At 47.7% G+C, this 18,015-nt stretch overlaps 1 protein-coding gene and 1 long non-coding RNA gene across 2 annotated transcripts in view; both read left to right on the forward strand.

Annotated features, from left to right (window-relative positions):
- The window catches only part of HMG20A (high mobility group 20A), a 108,142-nt gene extending 100,217 nt beyond the window's left edge, over nucleotides 1-7,925 (forward strand). The window contains exon 10 of the mRNA XM_054451893.2: nucleotides 7,227-7,925. The gene's annotated coding sequence lies outside the window, so the exon portion shown is untranslated. The remainder of the gene's footprint in view (nucleotides 1-7,226) is intronic.
- A 1,206-nt stretch (nucleotides 7,926-9,131) lies between these two features.
- LOC129014710 (uncharacterized) lies at nucleotides 9,132-17,643 on the forward strand. Its single transcript, XR_008494283.1, has 2 exons — nucleotides 9,132-9,882; nucleotides 14,648-17,643. It is a non-coding gene; the product is annotated as an uncharacterized LOC129014710 (long non-coding RNA).
- Nucleotides 17,644-18,015: the final 372 nt, after the last annotated feature.

The raw sequence follows: 18,015 nt of genomic DNA on the forward strand, positions 1-18,015 counted from the left end.
GGAACATCCAGTCGGGGAGATCACCAGAGCAGCTCTGTGGGTGACGGCATTTGAGGCCCAGGCCTCAGAGCTGCATGTCATGGGGCAAACGGGCACTGGGCTCAGACAACCCTTCCCCTCCCACCCAGCTTCCTAGAGACACTTCGCATACACTCTACCTGGGGCGGCAGAAAAGGCTCAGGTTTTGCAAACAGACTCACTTACTATGTGGATAATTTAGTCTGCCCAAGCCTCCGTTTCTTCTTCTGTAAAATGGGGAGAATGCCTTCCTAGTAGGGTTGCTACAAACAGTAAATGAAATATTGAATGTCGGATACTTAATATAATGACTGTCATTAGCAGATGTTAAAAAAAAATCCCTCCCCGCCTATCCCTATGTTCACTCTCATCAACACTAGCCTGGCCCCTACCTCTGGAAACAAACCTCTCTAAGGGTCTTGGGCTGAACAGCTGATCCCATCAAGGATGGAGCTGGCACCCAGAGTTTTCACTTTGTGAGGATCTCTTGGAGCAGGAAAAGTCTTTGGTTCAATAAGGAAGAGAGTTCAAATAGTGGAAGGTGGTGGGGGAGTTGATGGGAGAGGCTCTGTGAGCTGGAGACCTTCTAAAGGTGAGCATCTGTGATCAGCTGTGATTCTATCACGCCTGCACCAAACCCTCTCATAAACACCAGTGGTCATTATGCACTGGATAAAATCCCAGCCTTTCAGCCAAGTTTTCAAGCCTTGGTGATCTAGCCCACCTGCCTTTATTCATTCACTACATGAACATGCCCCAGGTCCCCATCTCCACATCTGTACACGGGCTGGTCCCTGGACCTGTGACACCTTCCCTCACTCTTACCTACATTACTCACCAGCCCTTCATGTTAGAAACCATCTGTGCCCCTCCAGAACTTGGTCCACAGTTGTTTATGCTTGTGCCTTAGCTTCCCCATGGGCTCTGGGCATCTGTAGTCAGGGTCTACAACTGAGCCATCCTGAGGACACTGAGGCAGAGCCTTGCCTTTCGCTTTGCACAACACCATGGCTCAGCGTCTTCTTGGAGTGAATAAGGGACTGGGCTTCTCTACACTCAAGTCATCCCCATCTCAGAACAGTCCAGGTGCACTGAAGGTTGGAAAGCTGGGAGCACACTCCTCCCACAGGCTCTCCAAAGGGATTTGAGAGTTCCTTTGGGGGTGCTGTACTTTCTTTGCCACACAGGCATGTGGCAGCTATTTGCATGTCTATCTGGCATCCTAAGTACACAAAGATGGTTTGTCTATTTCCCATCTGCTAACCTGCTTGGATGACCTCCTCCTCAGCACAGCACACAAGAGCACTAAAGTGCCCCAGGGATGCTGCAGGCAATGTCTATACCCCATTTCCTTTTAGAAACCAGCCCAGGTCACGCAGCAATAGAGCAAGCCAAATGCAAATGGCCACCTCCTGGGTCCATCCATTGTCCTTTCTGGCCTAGATCCTGCCTCAGTGATATAGAAAAAAAGATGAAGTTGATCTGGAAGAGGAAGCCCTGAGATGCTGTCAAAGGAGGAAAAAGATCCAGGGTAGAAGTAGGGGAGAAGACTGGCATGTGGGCAACAAACCCTGTCTTCTAAAAACACCTGTGCCCTTGAAGTAGGGAGACAGGCCTGGAAGAAAGTCCCGGAGCTCCATCAACTCCAACAACAGTGTGCGCCTACTGCAAATGCAGGCCAAGGGTTATTGTTCCCACTTACAGATGAGAAAACTTAGATAGATCATGCTGTGGTCTGAATGCTGGTGTCCCTCCAATATTCACGTTTTGGAACTTGATCCCCAATGTGATAGTATTAAGAGGTGGGGCCTTTTGGAAGTAATCGAGTCCTGAAGGCTCTGCCCTTATGAATGGGATTATGTCCTTATAAAAGAGGCTCAAGTGAGCTCCCTGGCCTCTTCTGCCACATAAGAACACAGCAACGAGACACCATCTATGGAGCAGAGGGCAAACCCTTACCGGACACCACATTTGCTGGGGCCTTGATCTTGGACTTCCCAGCTTTCAGAACTGCAAGCAAAAAAATTCTGTTGTTTATAAATTACCCAATCTAAAGTATTTTGTTGTCATGTCAGGAAAGGACTGACAGGTCAGTGTCACATAACTCACCCAATCAGAGTGGGCAGAGTAAGGTCTCCTGATTCCAAGGCCAGAGCCAAGGGGACTAGTTTGTTAGTGATCCTGGGAAAAAGTGCTATTTGCTCATCCAGGAAATACAGATTAAAACCCCAGTACATGGGGCCGGGCACAGTGGCTCATGCCTATAATCCCAGCACTTTGGGAGGCCAAGGCAGGCGGATCACAAGGTCAGGAGATCAAGACCATCCTGGCTAACACGGTGAAACCCCGTCTCTACTAAAACTACAAAAAATTAGCCGGGCGCGGTGGTGGGCACCTGTAGTTCCAGCTACTCAGGAGGCTGAGGCAGGAGAATGGCATGAACCCGGGAGTTGGAAGTTGCAGTGAGCCGAGATCGCGCCACTGCACTCCAGCCTGGGCGACAGAGCAAGACTCCGTCTCGAAAAATAATAATAAAGCCCCAGTAGAACACACACCCTCAGGATGGCTAAAATGAGTAAGAGAGATTTTAAAAATTTGGTGTTGGTGAGGATGTGCAGCAACTGTAACTGCTTTACATGGCTGGTAAGAATGCAAACTGGTATATCAACACTTTGCAAAAGCATCTAATGATGCCTACCAAAGCTAACCATATGCAGACCCTATAACGCAGCAACTACATTTCTAGGTACCAAAAGCAGTCTAGGTACTAGAATTTTCATAGCACTAACTATAAAGCCAAAAAGCTGGAAATACCCAAATACCCATCAAAAACATAGGGTTTTGTTTTGTTTTTCTGTTTTTTATTTGTTTGTTTTGTTTTTTTTGAGATGGAGTCTCACTCTGTCACCAGGCTGGAGCGCAGTGGTATGATCTCAGCTCACTTCAACCTCTGACTCCCTGGTTCAAGTGATTGTCCTGCCTCAGCCTCCCATGTAGCTGGGATTACAGGCACGCACCACCACACCCAGCTAATTTTTGTATTTTTAGTAGAGACGGGGTTTCACCATGTTGTCCAGGATGGTCTCGATCTCCTGACCTCGTGATCCGACCGCCTCGGCCTCCCAAAGCGCTGGGATTACAGGCGTGAGCCACTGAGCCCAGCCAAAGAACATAGTTGATAAAAATATTGTGGTATAAGGCCGAGCATGGTGGCTCATGCCTATAATCCCAACACTTTGGGAGGCCGAGGCGGGTGGATCACAAGGTCAAGAGATCGAGACCATACTGGCCAATATGGTGAAACCTTGTCTCTACTAAAATTACAAAATAACTGGGCGTGGTGGTGTGCACCTGTAGTCCCAGCTACTCAGGAGGCTGAGGCAGGAGAATCGCTTGAACCTGGGAGACAGAGGTTGCAGTGAGTCAAGATCACGCCACTGCACTCCAGCCTGGAGGACAAAGCGAAACTCTGTCTCAAAAAAAAAAATAAACAAATAAATAATATATATATATAGTCATATAATTATAGAATATGAATGAGCAAGGTATAATTACACATAGCCATGGATAAATGTCACAAACATAATGCTGAGCAAAATGAGTCAGACACCAAAGAGCAAATATTATATGAACCCATTTACACAGCTTTCAAACCAGACATTCATCAATGGTGTTACAAGTCAGGATAGCGGGGTCCCTTAATATGGGTAGTGACTGCAAGGGATAAGAAAGGACTTCGGTGGTGCTGGTTGTATGAGGGTGCTACAGTTATGTGGTGGTGGTTACATTTTTCACGAAGTGAAAAATCATCAAGCCATACGCTTATGACTTGTACATTATGATTTCGGTATGTATGCTATTCTTCAATAAAAATGTAAGCTTACAAAATTAAGGACAATCTCTACTAACTGAGATAGAGTGAATCCAGGATGTATTGTTAAGTTTAAAATATTAAAGTGAAAAACTATAACTCTAGAATGCTACTTTGTGTGTAAGAAAGAAGGGGAAATAAGAAACTATTACCCTTTTATATATTATGGAAGGGGGAATATATAAATTTATTTATTTAAATATATATTATAGAAGATTGTTTTTGCAAACAGAAACACAGGAAGGATAAACGAATGAGATCAGTTACCTACAAAGGTAGGGTGGGAATGGGGTGGAAGGGATATAAGCAGAGAGCTGTTTTTTCTGAGTATAAATGTTTTGTATAGTGTTGGCTTTCAGAGCCACATCAGTGCTTTACCTGTTCAAACAACAACAACAGTAAAGGACGGGGGAAGTCTCTAAAATGTAATACAGTCAGAAACAAACAAACCTAATACATTTCAAATGAATAACAACCACACTAAAAGGAGGGGAAAATCTGACCCAAGGGCATTTTGAACACAGTATTTTACTATATATGCCCAGACAAAAGATAAAAAAGATCTGCAAAAATGTCAGACTCTAGTTAGCAGGTTTGTTTTTTGCAGCGGTATGGTTTAGCCATTCTGAAACTTCTAGGCTTCGGCATATGAGTAAATATAATGACAGTCACGGGGTCCAAGTTTCTCACTGTTGGAGAAGTGAGTTACAGGTATTGGAAGGGAGAAGACAAGAATGTACCCTTACGTATTAAATTGAAATTGGAGGTAACCGTACAAGCACATGGCTTTATATAGAGATGTTAATATAGATATGGTCATGGATATTCCATCTCCCAGAGCATTCTCTCCTAAAATAAACAAGGGATCCTTGGAGAAATAGCTGATTTCCAGGACAAGTACGTGATGAACCTGAAAGTAAGAAAATGCTCAAAGAATGATGGGGAAATGTCAAAAAGACACAGGGGCCAGCTTGAAGGAGCTCCCACTGGCCAAACCTGGAACAATTTGAGCACCAAAATGAATAATGATAAGAATGAATTACAACCCACTGAATAAAATAAGAATCCCTGAGTCCATACAGAGATAACATAGTGAGTATAAATAAATACATGAGGAAAAGAAAAAGCTCTTCTGTATAGTAAAATTCAAACTAATAAAGAGGAAATTCTGAGGTTAGAAAATTACATTTGACCAGCATCATAGTAATAATTGATTCAGGCAAGAATCATCAATAGATCCTGAAATTAGTGGGTGAAAAATCTGACAAAGAACTGGATATGTATATAGTCTAAAGGTAACTCCCCACAAAGTACTTTTTCTTTTTTTGAGAGAGAGAGACAGGGTCTCACTCCTGTTGGGCAGGCTGGCATGCAGTGTGGCACAATCACAGCTCATTACAGCCTCAAACTTCTGGTGGGCCCAAGTGATCCTCCCACCTCAGCCTCCAGAGTAGCTGGGACTACAGGTGCATGCTACCATGCCTGGCTAATATATACATATACATATATATGATATATATAATCATATGTATGTCATATATATCATATATGTAGATATATGAGACTTATATCATATATGTATATATGAGATATATATATATGGAGACATATATATATATGAGATATATATATATGGAGACATATATATATATGAGATATATATATATGGAGACATATATATGAGATATATATATATGGAGACATATATATATGAGATATATATATATGGAGACATATATATATGAGATATATATATATGGAGACATATATATATGAGATATATATATATGGAGACATATATATATATGAGATATATATATATGGAGACATATATATATGAGATATATATATATGGAGACATATATATATGAGATATATATATGGAGACATATATATATGAGATATATATATATGGAGACATATATATATATGAGATATATATATATGGAGACATATATATATATGAGATATATATATGGAGACATATATATGAGATATATATATGGAGACATATATATATGAGATATATATATATGGAGACATATATATATGAGATATATATATATGGAGACATATATATATGAGATATATATATATGGAGACATATATATATGAGATATATATAGAGACATATATATATGAGATATATATATATGGAGACATATATATATGAGATATATATATGGAGACATATATATATGAGATATATATATATGGAGACATATATATATGAGATATATATATATGGAGACATATATATATATGAGATATATATATATGGAGACATATATATATGAGATATATATATATGGAGACATATATATATATGAGATATATATATATGGAGACATATATATATGAGATATATATATATGGAGACATATATATATGAGATATATATATATGGAGACATATATATATATGAGATATATATATATGGAGACATATATATATATGAGATATATATATATGGAGACATATATATATATGAGATATATATATGGAGACATATATATATGAGATATATATATATGGAGACATATATATATATGAGATATATATATATGGAGACATATATATATGAGATATATATATATGGAGACATATATATATATGAGATATATATATATGGAGACATATATATATATGAGATATATATATATGGAGACATATATATATATGAGATATATATATATGGAGACATATATATATATGAGATATATATATATGGAGACATATATATATATGAGATATATATATATGGAGACATATATATATATGAGATATATATATATGGAGACATATATATATATGAGATATATATATATGGAGACATATATATATATGAGATATATATATATGGAGACATATATATATATGAGACTGGGTCTCACTATGTTGCCCAGGCTACCCACAAAATATTTATTAAATAGAAATGGAAAAATAGTAACTTTACAGTGCTAGACCACACCTTAACCCGTGATCCAAATTAGTATAACTAGTAATAGGACAAATAGACATCATGTACCTCCTGAGATGATGCACCAAGAGGGACACAACTTCACTTCTGTGATAATCCTGCAAAAATCAATAACCTGCATTTAATCATGAGGACACATCAGACAAACCCAAACTAAAGAATATTTATTTATGTATTTATTTATTTATTTGAGACACAGTCTCGCTCTGTGGCCCAGGCTGGAGCGCAGTGGTGTGATCTCGGCTCACTGCAGGCTCCACCTCCCAAGTTCACGCCGTTCTCCTGCCTCAGCCTCCTGAGTACCTGGGACTAAAGGTGCCCGCCACCACGCCCAGCTAATTTTTTTTTTTTTTTTAGTAGAGACGGGCTTTCACCGTGTTAGCCAGGATGGTCTTGATCTCCTGACCTCATGATCCGCCCGCCTCAGCCTCCCAAAGTGCTGGGATTACAGGCGTGAGCCACCGTGACCCCAGAACATTTATTAAAACAACTGGCCCACACTCTTCAAAAATGCCAACCACATGAAAGACAAAGAAAGATTGAGGAACAATTCCAAATTAAATATGACTAACAAGACATGACAAGTAAATGCAACCTGGGATCCTGGATCAAATCCTGGACCAGAAGAAAAAAATTAATAAAGGATATTCTTTGAACAATTGGCAAAATTTGAATAAGAAGGCATATAGATCAGAAAATGTTATTATTAATGTTAATATCCCAATTTTGATAACAAGGACAAGAAAATAACCTTATTCTTAGGAAATACACACAACTATTTTGACTGAAAGGGCTATGATATCTGTAACTTACTTTTGAAAGGCTCAGAAAACAATGATATGTAGGACATATACATAATGTATGTATAATTACACATATATGAAGAGAGAGAGACAGGGAGACAGAGAGAAAGGATGATAAACCAGTTGTGGTAAAATGCTAGTTGTTGGGGGATTTGGGTGAAGGGTAAATGTGAATTCTTTGTGCTTGTCTTACAACTTTTCTGTAAGTGTGCAATGATTCCAAAATAAAGATTTAACTAACTGACTAAAAAAATTCCATGCTTATTTTTATTATTTACATACTAGGTAAAATTGACATGCAACCTTAAGTGTACAGTTAAATGGGTTTTGACAATTGTCTATGTATCTATCATCCAAATCAAGATACAGAACACTTCTTTCATATCATTCCAGAAAGTTCTCTCACATCTTCTTCCTCTCACCCCCTCCTTCCTCCCCATCTGACCTCTATCACCAAGATCCATTGGGTTGCCTGTTCTGGATTTTCACATGGTTGGAATTGTGTAGAATGTATTATTTTGTGCCTGGCTCCATTCCCTCAGGGTAGTGATTTTGAGATTTATCCAGTTAGTTGTGTGTATCAATAGTTCATGCCTCTGTATGGCTGAGTAGTATTTCATTGCACCAATGTACCACAGGAATCCAGGCACCTGCTGATGGACATCGGGTTGTTTCCAGTTCTAGGTCACTACGAACCAGCCTGTTGTGGGTGTTCTGACGAGTCTGTGTGTGAACTGGTTTTCGTGGCACCACCTGCCTCCCTCCCTCTGGAAATGCCACCTTCCCCTTGACCTCACTACGCACACACGCAGGTGCCACAGGGCCGTGGGCTTTCATGGATACCCAAAAAGCTTCCTGACCCAAGTGGTCTCTTCTGTGAATGCCTGAAGCTCCACCACTGGCTGTCCCTTCTTTTGAGGCTACCCTCATTTTGGATGGTCTGCAATTTTATCAGAACGAAGCTTACAAAATATCTTTCTTCTGGCCAGGCTGGGCCCTGGATAGGGCTATGGAAAGTGACTGAAAGGAATGGAGAGAAACTTCTCCCATTGTACTATTTTCTGGGTGGCGTATCCTCTCTTGCCTTCTCTTGTGTCCTCCCTAGCAGTTTGTACCTGGGGTCAGATACCCCAAATCTAGTTAGTGTAGGAGCTTGGCAGCCCAGGCCTGTCTATCTCCAATACTCAGCAGTTCTGGAAGGAGGGAGGGAGGACCATGGGGAGTCTCCGTATCTCTGAATCTACAAGGATTCCTGGAGGCCTGCGGGTGAGGGTAATGAAGGGTGTGTGTGCTGCAGAGAGCTGAGCGACAGCCACACACAGGGATGGATCTGCCGGCCTCATGGGAGAAGCCTCTCTCTGGATCAGTGGAATAAGCCAATTTGTGCCCCAACCACTTTCCCCCCCACCCCGAGGAAAGAATCAGCAGGCTTTGTGTAAAGGGATTAAGGCATTAGCCTGCTCAGCAGGGAGAAGAGCTCTTGACTCTGTGGCAGTGTGGCCACGTTTCCATGTGTCCATGTGGCCATGTGGGCTGCTGTAGGCCCTGGCTCACTGGTCCCAGGGCCTGTGGCTAAAAGGAGGCACTGCTGGCGGCCTCTCTTGGGAGGTGGGTACGTGGGCCATGCTGCCTGTGCTGTCCTCAGGTCCCAAGAAGGAGCACTTCCAAGGGGTGCTGAGTAGGGGGAGGTGGGCAGGAAAAGATGCCAGGGAAAGATCTGAGCCCAGGTAGGAGTGACAGTGATGTGTGGTGGAGATCCTACAGCCAAAGGAGGAGCAGTTAACAATGCCACTTCACAAACAGCGCCCGAGGCTCAGAAAGAAGATGTATCTTGCCAACCATCACACAACAAGTCACCAGCAAAGCTGAGACTAGAACCCAGGCTCCTGGTCCAGGGCTCAGTCATTGATTGTTCCAGCCACACCTGGCTGGTGCCAGGGGCCTGATCTGTCCATTCCCTGCGGTGACTCTTTCTCCCGCCTCCCAACTCCAGAAGAGGATCCTGCTGGGGAGCCTGGGGTGAGATCCCAAGAGCCTTTCCATGCGGACGTGGACATAGTGGGGTAGGTCTAGAGACCAAAGCAGGATTCTAACAGGCCTGGACATATGTCATGGGCCATCAAGACCATCTGCATGAAGGTCTTTTGCTACAGAAGTGGGGTGGCTTTTTGCAGCTGCTCAGGAGAACAATCTGGCATAGAAGTGGGAAGGTAAGTCTGGGTCTTTCTGGAGTACAATTGGCCCTTGGCCAGTCTCAGGGACGTGTGTCCAGGCCCTGTGAGGAGAGGGACCACAGGCAGAAGGGGCAGGAGTATTGGAGCCAGCCAATGGAGCTTTGAGTCCTGGGTGGGATGTGGTTCCCAGTGGAGGCCTTTCCCCATCTTCTCAGAACCCAGCATGGCTTTAGTACTGTGTGGATGACAGGGAGCTGACTTTGTAACTTTGGAGGAGATTGGGAAACAAGGCCCTTTGGGCAGAGGACATCACAAGGGGCCCAGAGATGGAGAGGAGCAAGTCCTGCGGCTCTGCCTGCTCCCTGTCCCCTGCACTTCACCTCCCCTCACCTGCCCGAAGACAGGTCCAAGCTAGAGGCCTGGTCGGGCCCTGGAGAAAAGCTGGGGGGTTCAGGAGGAGAAGGTGGAGCAAGATTGGCCCACACTACACTGCCTTCCCCTATCCTTGCTTGCACCTGCCAGGGCCTGCCTGAGCCTCCTCAAGGGCCTGAGCTCAGGACCCCAGGGCCAGCAAGAAGCCCTGCACTCCATCTCTGTGTGGCTGGCCTGGGAAAGACCTCTGTCTCCTCCGCTGTAAAATGGCATGTGGAGGGGGAGAGGGAGGCCAGGACTAGACGCCCACGTGGGTCCCTCCTAATAGGCCTGGCCTGCCTTCCCAGCTCGAGCCCCTGAGACAGCCCCCGTTCTTCTCCCCTTATCAGCGGACCACCTCGTGCCATGTTCTAGGATCAAACTCTCAGTAGTTGGGAAGGACCTTAGAAAGTAGCTGATGTGCCGTGTCTGTTGTTCAGATGGGGACAGTGAGGCACGGGAGGGTTGGCAGGGTTGGCCTTGCCCCTCCAGGGAATCTGTAGCAGCGCTAAGACCATGGCCCTGTGCCCTGGTGTCGGGCCTGCTCTCCCCTACCCCTTGGCACTTCTGAGCAGGAAGCAGAGAGCATTTTCTCTGATCTGAGCAGGGGGCGTGGGGGTGGGGGCGGCTGGCTCCTCCCTCAGGGGCCCCAGGCTAGTCCAGACAGGCTCGGCAGGAATCTGCTCTGGTTGGAGCCGCCTCCCTGAGGGCTGCCCCAGGCTGGGCCCGGGGCCTTGAGGTCCTGGGGACGTGCTTTCTGTTTACTTTCTGCCGGGCTTCCACAGCCTTGTGGTTTCCACTTGGAAGGGCTGCAGTGGGAACTGTGGGGCCTGCTCTGGGGGCTGAGCTGCATCTGTGGGAAAGCTCAGGCCCTGCAGCGCTCTGCTGCTGAAAGTTTGGAATTCAGCAGACCCCGTCCCTGAATTCCCATGCGGTGGGCTCAGCCCTGGCTCTTCCAGCTACTGGCTCTACCCGGGCCAGTTTAGAGTGAGAGGGTGGCCAGATCCTCCTGGGGGTGAGTCAGAGAGATCTTCCCGTTTAGAGAGGATCATCACCTATTTCACAAACAGGGAAACTGAGGGAAGAGAGGGGCAGGAACTTGTCCAAGGCCACTCTTCGTCCATGGCAGAGCTGGGACTGGAACAAGGCCACCTGGTTCCCAGCCCAGCTTGAAATCCCCTCATCCGTTTGGGCTTCTCTGGGGTGGGGTGGACACTCCGGGATTCCCGAAGCCCTAAGTTTCCCATGACTTCCCTCTGGGCTGGGGTACGGTGTGTATCCTGGAAGGGGCCTGGCCTTCCCCACTGTGCCCTGGCCACGACCCAGGCCCTGGGCAGAAGGAAAGCTGGGAAGAGGCTGCCCTCTGCTCTTGTTCTCCCTGGGGTCTCCTTGGCCTGGCTGCTGGGGGAGCCCCGCCAGTCCCTAAGAATGTGACCCACTGCTGAGAGGCCTATAAGGCTCCTCCCCATGCCGGCTCTGCAGTGCCCAGGTCTGGGAACCAGAACTTGGATTTGAATTCCAGTTCCTCTATCTATTGGCTGAAGGACCTTGGTTTCCTAGTCTTTAAAACAGATGTATACCACTCCCCGCCTTACAGAGGATAATGGGGGTGAAGTGCCAGGTGAGCTGTGAGGGGCTCAGCCAACACACTAGACTTGAGGCCATTGGCCACCGGCCCGCTCACAGCAACAGCTAGGAAGGGGCTGAAGTCCCATCTTGCCTAGACAGGCCTGCCACCACTGGGGCTGTGGCAGAGGCCCCCAGAAGGTGGGGAGGAGGGCGGTGACAGTGCCAAGCCCTCCCTGCAGAGTTCTTGTCTTCTCTGGGGAGCGCCGAGGCAGTGTGCTGGGGTGCGGGTGGCCTGGTGGGTGGCCCCACTTTGTAAGGCCCATCTTATTCTGTGCTCTCTGTGAGGGGAGCTGATAATTGAGCCATTTCTCAGGGAGATGACCCTGATTTTTATGAATCTGCAGGAAGAAGGAAGCAGCGCTGTCCTGCTGGGGAGACTGTGAGAAGGAGGAGATGAAGGGGAAGTTGCTTATCTTCCCAGCCTTTCCACTTGGGAGACTGTTTGGCGTGTGACGAGAGAGGAGAAGCCGATTTGAAGCCTCTTGGAGGAGGAGGTCTCTGCTATTGCTGTCCCTGGCACAGCCTTGCCCCTCATCCCCTCTGGCCACCTGCCTCTTTAATCCATTTAACGCCTCTTCATCACTGGGTTTTTTTTTTGTTTTTTTTTTTAATACTTTTCCTGAGCTCGGGCCCCCAGGGCCTCCTTGATGGCCAATGGTTTCGGCAGCCCCTAGGCTGTTCCTGGGAAGGGGCAGGCTTCAAGGTCAGGCTGCTGCTGGCTGACCTTGAAAGCTTCCCCAGGCAAGCCCCTGACGTGCCTCCACTCTCCAAGCTCAGCGAGCTCCATCACATTAAAAACCTGTTAAAAGCGCCCGTCTGGTAGGCTGCCTCTGAGGCTCTGAGGCTGGTGGTGGGGAAGGCAGCCTCAGTTCAGGGTTGAGCTCCGCTAGAGGCGCGGGTCTGCCCTGGAGACCCGGGCCTGGGAACCGCCTGGCAGTTGCCCACCCCCCCATTCTTACTTGAGGGATGGCAGTGGGAGGATGACACTTATCCTGAGCCACACAGTAGCCTAAGTGCCTTAGGTGGGTGAGCTCACTTCATCTTTACAGCCACCCTGTAAAGTAGGGCTATTAGGAACCCCATGTTGCAGTTGGGCTCAGGAAGGTTAAGACACTTCTCTAGGGTCACACAGAGTGTAAACAGATGAGGAGACCCTCAGCCCCTGAACTCACTGGCTCGGGCCTCACCCGAAGGGTTCTCAATGTCCACCTACCCACTCTGCACATCGTGCCCGGCCTGGGCCTCACCCGTGGTGGCCTTCTCTGGGCCGTGGCTTGCCCTGCACGCATGGGCACAGAAAGTTTCTCCCCTCTGGAGACAACCGGGGCTTTGGCCTTGGTTGCTGTGTGGCCATGGACAAGCCCTTGGGCCTGCCTTTCCTCAGGTCAGGAGTCTGGGAGGGGTGTGGAGAGTAGGGGGTGGTTATGGCTGGGCTTCAGGGCTCTTTATTCAATTCGAAATGAACCTAGCTGTAAGCTTCCAGGGTGGCTTCATAGGCCTCCCCAGGCCTTTTGTTTGCCTGCTAATGGTTTCTAGTGCCCCTGCAGGGCCTGGCAGCTTCAAAGCTCACTCAGACTAGTGGCCAGCGGACTCCTAGGCTGGGGAAGGCTATGGACCTTCCTCCTTCACCCAGCCTGGCCCAGTCTCCCTGAGGACACACCACAAGCATGAGGTGGGGTAGGGGCAGCATGGGGTGGCACAGGGTGAGGGTAGGAGAGGTTGGGGAAGAAGACTCCTTCCAGGGGAGGTGAGAGAGCTGGATGCCCCCACTCCCACTCTGCTTCTGGTTGTGATGAGCCCCTGTGGCTCCATCATTTGTGAGACCTTCAGATTTGCCCAGGAAGGCCCATCTGCCCATGGGCAATTTTAATGCCAAGGCATGATCTGCTCCTCTCTCTCCACCTTTCCCCCATCATCACCTCTCACTCTTCTCCCATTCCTCTGCTCCAGCCACACCAGGCTCCCTGCTGTCCACAAGTACCCCAGGCCCACTGCTACCTCAGGCCCTTTGCACAGGCGACTCCTCTGCTGACAGACTCCTCCCATTGGGTCCACATGGCTGGCTCATTTCCCCAGCTCCTTCAAGTCTCTCTGCTTGATGTTCATCTTTTTTTTTTCTTTTTTTTTCTTTTTGAGATGTTGTCTCATTCTGTCGCCCAGGCTGGAGTGCAGTGGTGCGATCTCGGCTCACTGCAACCTCCGCCGCCCGGGTTCAAGCAATTCTCCTGCCTCAGCCTCCCTAGTAGCTGAGATTACAGGCGCATGCCACCACGCCTGGCTAATGTTTGTATTTTTAGTAGAGATGGGGTTTCACTATGTTGGACAGGCTGGTCTCAAACTCCTGACCGCGTGATCCACCCGCCTCGGCCTCCCAAAGTGCTGGAATTACAGGCATCTGCTGCTGCACCCAGCCTGATGTTCATCTTCTCACCAGACCTGCCCTGAACATTCTACTTTAAACCGCCTCCGCCTGGCCCTCCCCATGTCCTGACCCTGCTCTGTTGCATTCCACAGATGTGCCTTCTGGCACTTTGTAATTAACTTACTTATGTTGTTTCTCATTCTCCTGCATTAGAATATAAACTCTAGGAGGGCAGGCATTGTTGTTTGCTTTGATAACATTGAACCCCTCCCCAGTACTTAGCACAGTGCCTAAACACAGTGTAGGTCCCTGAGAAACACCTGCGGAATGAGCGAGCAGATGAGTGGATGGGTTTCAGTACATCTTAAAGCAAAGTATCTGTAATATTTGTCTCTTTAGGGACCAGGGAATGGGGCGTTGGAAGACCTAGGTTGGAGCCTCACCTCTGCCCTATCTTCGCTGTGTGACCTTGAGCAGGTCACTCTAACTCTTGCAACCTCAGCTTCCTAACAGCGCCCCTGCCCGGCCTCTCTTGCAGGCCCACAACATGAAAAGAGAGGAGTTCCAGGAAAGGGTTTGGCAGATGGCATCCCTGCAGGACTGCCTCACGGCACTCTGCCCCATCCAGCCCCTACATACTGGCCATGTGACCTCAATGCTTGATGGACTCACCTGGCCTCTCTGAGGCTGGCTTTCTCCATCTCTAAAATGGAGGATGAAGGAGGTTCAGCCCCACAGGCAGGCGGCACTATGCTGGGGACATGGTGAGCCCTCTGGAAAAGTTCACCTGATCCAGATGTTGCTGGGTCAACGGGAAGGAACGACTTTCACTCCTCTGCTTCGAATCACCAGAATGTCCTTGGCCCTCCCTAATAAAGGAGCAGAGAACAGCAGAGTGGGCAGGGACCTTGGAGGTCAGCAGGATGGCTGCTGAGCCCAGAGGCAATTGGGAGCTTGTCCCAGGGTGTGACAATTCAGAGTCAGCCCTTTACTGAACACTCGACTTTAAACTGCCTCACGCCTGGCATGAGGAAGGCACCGTGCTGGAGGGTTTCACCACGGTTCTCTATGTGTCTCCGGGGAGCTCACTGTCCTGTCTGAGGCCCGTCTGGGGTCCGGACAGTGGAGCTTTCAGGTTTGTGTGCGCCCTCTGCCTGCCTCTTCTCCCTGTCAGTAAGGACGTGGGTGTGGCTGGGAGGCAGACCCTGGGTGGAGAACTGAGCTCCTGGTTCTGAACAGTTTGAGGGTCTGGAAGTCCTTTAAGAAGATGGTGAAAACTATGGACCTTCTCCCCAAAGAGAAGCACACATCCACATGCAGAGGCAAAAACCCCATCGCTCAGAACCCTGTGGATGAGGCAGTAATTATCCAGCGGTGCTGTCACTATGGCTGGGGCTGGCCTTGATCTCTGTTGCTTGATTCCACATGTTCATTCTCTCCGGTCACATTATCAGATCTCTAGCTCCAACATCCTGTGTGATACCAGGATGGCCACTGCCATGATCTTGTCCACGGGTCCACTTTCAGCAGCTGGGCCCTGGAGGGCAGCACACAGCTCATGATTGGGTTGGAGATGGGGGAGTCAGGGGCAGATGGTGGGAGCTGTCCCCAGCCCTGCCTCTCTCAGGACCCTCCTGGGACTCAGGTACCTGGGGTCCCTGAGAAAGACCCAGTTTGATGAGACAGGCAGGAGGAATAAGAAACAGTGTAGTTTAAGAAAGTTTTCTCCAGCTCTGGTTCATGCATCAGTCCTGAAAGAAGGCAGGAAAAGGATTATTCACCCATTTCACAGATGAAGAAATTGAGGCATGGAGAGGTCACGGAGCACACAGAGCAAAGAAGTCAAAACCAGGATTTGAATCTACTCTGATTACCTCCAGAGCCCACGTCTTGTCCCAGTGGATGGAAAATTCTAACTATTTAACTCAACATTGAGCAGCTACTGTCTACAGAATTCTGTGCCAGACAACTTGGGAGACACAGACCTACAGGGAGATATAGTTCCCACTGGAAGCACCCAGGGCAGCAATAATTATCATCATAACAAAGGAATAATAATAGCTAACATTTTGGAGTGCTTACTAGGGACCAGCATTATGCTACACAGTTTTCATGGATTATCTCATTTAAGCTCTCAAATATTTTGGGGTGTAAATAACTGTATGCCCACTGTTTTTGTTTGTTGTTGGTGTTCAGAAGTGTATATCCATTTTTGAGAATGGAGGCTCAGTGAGATTAGGAGCCTTGCTCTCAATGAGGGAGGAATTCTGGCTGCGACTCTGTCCCTTACTACCTGGGGATCACCTCTGTCAAACCTGGGCAGGTGCCACTTAGACCTGGCTGAGGTTGGCTGAGAAGGGGAGGATGGAGAGGTTGTGGGTAGGCAGCACCTATTCATACCCACAGTCCAGGGGCTGTTCTAGAAGAATCGTATTCCCTGTGCCCTTGCCGCCTCTGAGCCTTGGTGTTCCAGCCTTTCGATCCTCTCACTTCTGATGTCCCTGAGCCCATAATCTGAGCCATTCTCCAGGATAAGGAGATGCTTGAGGTCAAGTGAAAGGTTGAAATTTCTGCAGGAGCAAAGAATGACTTGACGCAGGAGAGAAAGGCTGCGGGGGAAAGCGAGTGAGGCAAATCCCCAAGGCAGAGCAGAGCCTTCCAAAGGGTGCAGGGGAGAGTCTTGGGGGAGGGGGCCAGCCTTGCTCAGCAGCCCCAACCTCAACAAGGACCCCTACCCAAGAAGGCCTGCAAAATAGCAAATCAATGAAGACAGCAATGAAAGCAATGAGGAGGGAAGAGGGACCAGAATCCCAGCCACATCATCACCCCTCACCCCTTTTTCTGGCCTCAGCTTTCCTTTTGTGAACAGAGGGAGCTGGCCCTTCTGTCATTTGCAAGATTTTCATCTCAGGCTGGCAGAAGGAGCTGGAAAGGTGAGGGAGGTCCCTCCCTTCCCCGGCCCGGGGTCTGTGATTGGCAGCACCTCCTCCTCTCTTCCTCTCCTGTCCCTCCCTTCCCCTTCCCTCCCCTGCTTTCCTTTCCCTTCCCCCGTCTCCCCTTCCCCTCCCACTCTTTCACAGCCCCCAGCGTGCTGTGCAGTTATTAGTTTAGGTTCATTTAGAATCGGCTTAGCAACCCCACACCCCTGGAACCTGGAAGCTTAAAGCACAAGATGTCTGGCAAATGGAAATTCAATTGCTTTAATATAGAGACTATTTTGCTGCAGTCGAACTGGAGCCTCTTATTAAGAATCTGATGGAATTTCTAAACAGGGAGAGAGGCCCCAAGGAGGGGGCATCGCCCATCACACACCAACATTGCTCTTGACATATTTATGGCTCCAATAAAATCTCCCATCTGGTATATTTTAAAATAAAATTGAAAATTTATCACTTTCCCTGAGTCGGTCTGTCGTTCTCCCAAGGAGGAGATAGCCAGCCTGAGATTACAGGCAAAGCGGCAGCGGGCGGCAGGCAGGCCGAGAGGTTAGGCTGGGCTCTGATTTAAATTTCAATACCTTCCCCATTACAGCTGTCTGGGCTGGGAAAATTACTAGGGGAAGCAGGCCATGTGCTTCTCCTATTTCTCTGGATGTCTACTTGGCTGTCTCTGCCAGGGTCCACAGACTTGGTCTGCTCTCCCCACTACTCAGCAAGGTTTGGATGAATCACCAAATGGGAGGAAGCCCCATCCTCCAGGCCTAAGAATCAGCATCATCCATTTGTGCCTCTCTGAAGCCCAGTGGACACCTTTGGGTGCTGCTAGAT

This window comes from Pongo pygmaeus, chromosome 16 (genome assembly GCF_028885625.2).
Source record: "Pongo pygmaeus isolate AG05252 chromosome 16, NHGRI_mPonPyg2-v2.0_pri, whole genome shotgun sequence".
Lineage (NCBI taxonomy): Eukaryota > Metazoa > Chordata > Mammalia > Primates > Hominidae > Pongo > Pongo pygmaeus.